We start from the raw sequence: 2,958 nt of genomic DNA on the forward strand, positions 1-2,958 counted from the left end.
CCACGTGATGGGAATGTGTTAATTAAAGCCGAAGGAGCTTTAACAAAAGATAATTCGCAATGACCAAATTAGAGTTGTCGATGCTTTGACCTTGCATTTAAAAGGTTTGCGCACAAATGTGAGGTAAAGAGAAACACCGAGCGCCTAGTGCAAGGTGAACGCATCATCGAGTGCGAAGCACGAGAACCAAAATGCAATTGTACTTTTTTTCAACGTGAATTATTTTTCTCTTTTTCCAATATTGTAAAAATATTTGTTTAAATAATAAGTAAAGAGAAAAATTTAGAATTGCACACATTTTAGTATCAGTACCCCCTCCCTCCACCAATTCTCCTACCTTTGAAAAAATACGTTGTCACTCTAAATCAAATAATTGATTATAACATCTCAGGGGACACGGTAGACTTAGTTAGTGCAGTCAGGAAATTGCTTCCGGTACTCTGCTACCACTTGTAGTAAATATTGTTTCTGACTTACGTCTCTAGTAAAAAGAGAATGAAAGTCAGCTATCAATTTAACAAATATCTTTTTTATTTCAGAGAAATGTATTCACGAAAAAATGACAGGTGTTAACGGCTCATTTGATGCGTAATTTAATTAGCGCCTAGGTACATTTACAACTTTATCCCATATATTTTTACCATGTGGGAAAACAGTATTCGTCGTAGGTGGAAGCTTAGCTCCTAAAAGTTCTTTATTTGGTGCTGTATATACCACATATCTCAAGTAATTTATATAAACTGCACGGACCTTATAATTGAGATGTTTCAGATATTCGAGAGTTGGAACACCAACATGTGGACCAAAAATTGTACATGCGAGCGATATAATTTGATGGCGACTTCTTGTGAAAGACATCTGTATTTGTTTTCCCATATAATCGATTACTAGTTTTTCAACTTTGGATATTGTAAACTTTGTCTGTGCGAATGTGGCCCATCTGAACTGCTTGGATCAACGAAGAATAGAAATGGGTTTTGAGTATGCCAATTTGGCGCATGTTGATATTGTCTTTTAAATTGGAATAGAGATGGGCTACGGCTATACGATCGTGGTAGATACTAAAAAATTCTACATTAAACAACTTAGAATGAAACAATTTTACTAGAATACTTTTTAAGAGACCAAAATTTAGAGAGATTATTTCTAAGAATCACTAATTTCATACTAAAATCTTTTCAGGACATTCAAAAATCTAAAAGTGTATCAAGCGAAAATTGAACAAGTTTTAATAAATTATATGTGGGATTAAATGTATTCAAGTAAATGGAAAAAGGAATAAAGATTGCTATCAGATTTTCCCATCGATGTGTGTTCTAGGGAAAATGTATTGTCCAAAAAGGTTTTAAAATAAATGCAATTTCTCTCCTATGATCTAACTTTTACAACATTATAAAAATTTCCTTAAGAGGCAATGAATATTCTTCAGACCACTGATATGTGTCCGGAAATCGGTATATTTACCCAATCGAAATTTAACTTAAATAAATTCAAGTAAAATGTCTTTTAAAATTGTTGCATTAGAAACATCTTTAAGTTCGTTCGAGATTGAGAAACTCTTAAAAAAAGAGGTAAGACCGTACAATATTTACTCTTTGGGCCACCCTCATATAAATGGCCCTATCAAAGAGCGTTTTTTTTTTTTTAAAAGAGAATTTCGTTGATTTGTGAGAATGACCGCATATTCCACCGTTTTAGTTCCACTAGACATCCAATTCCTGTTATGTTTCGTACAATGTACTCATTCTCTGTAACACCGTGTAATCTATAGTAAAAAGCAGAGACCTGAACGAAATGAACTGGAATATCAAGTTCAATTCAGTTGCGTTACATTATCGGATATCGGTAACGTAACAAAAACAAGACATATCGTCAGTATTCTTTGTAATACTCACGAAACACAAATTCATTAACTGTAATTACAATCTGGCACAACAAAACGATAACTTTAACAATACATTTCCTATTCTGAGAAGCTTTTTAACTAAAAAAATCAATAAGCTCATGTTACCTGTGTATCAAAATCATTTTCCTCAGAGCAGTTGAAACAATAGTTTACTATTCTAACGTTTCACAAATACATAGAGAAAATTTAATAATCCAGGAATGTTGAACTAATTTTCATCAGGACATTTTGACTTCAGATAAACCTTTGCTATTCCCGCATCAAGAGCCAGTTGAGATTATGTTAGAATCATGGTTCTAGGTGTGTTAAATGCATTTTGTTCGAGAAAATTTGGCTTTAAATAAAGGTTTGCCACTTCCTGATCAAAACCTAACGGTCTCGTTAAGTTAGCGTCACAAGTTTTCTGGAGGACAATGCTTGGATCATTCACTGTTAACATCAGGTCGATGGGATGTTAAGGTAATGACCAGAAAGTGGCACAAACTTATTTTAAACAAAAATTTAGGCGAGGAAAATGAATTTTGAACACACAAAGCCCTGACGGGGATGGGTTTCGTCTTTCATAGATAGCAGCTTCGTAAGTTTTCAGACGAAACCCTTTTTGTAATTAGAATATTCGTTTTTAATTTTAAATATGTTCTTTTATATCGTAACTATATTTCATGCATATCAGATTGCTTATTTTTCATCGAAAAATTTAGTTCTTGATTATTGTTATAGTATAAATAATAAAGAGTCGCCATATATTCAATTATGTTATAACTGAATTAGCGAAATTTAAGTTGCATCTTGGTTTCCAATTACAAATGACGTGACAAATTAGAAACACAAGGTCCATTCTATTTGTAATAACGTAAAGTACCGAAGTAACAATTTTTGCCTGGTTCGTGATAAAAGATCATAAAAATACTTTATTATTACACCATTAAGCCATTTCCCTTTCGGGGTAGGCGTGACTCACTCGGCAGGGGAAAGGAGAATTGTGTGGAAGGGATAGAGATTTTTCAGATTGATCCAGAATTCTCGTGCTATTTAAGTAAATAACACGTTCG

The sequence above is a fragment of the Belonocnema kinseyi genome, chromosome 5 (assembly GCF_010883055.1).
Source record: "Belonocnema kinseyi isolate 2016_QV_RU_SX_M_011 chromosome 5, B_treatae_v1, whole genome shotgun sequence".
Classification (NCBI taxonomy): Eukaryota; Metazoa; Arthropoda; class Insecta; order Hymenoptera; family Cynipidae; genus Belonocnema; species Belonocnema kinseyi.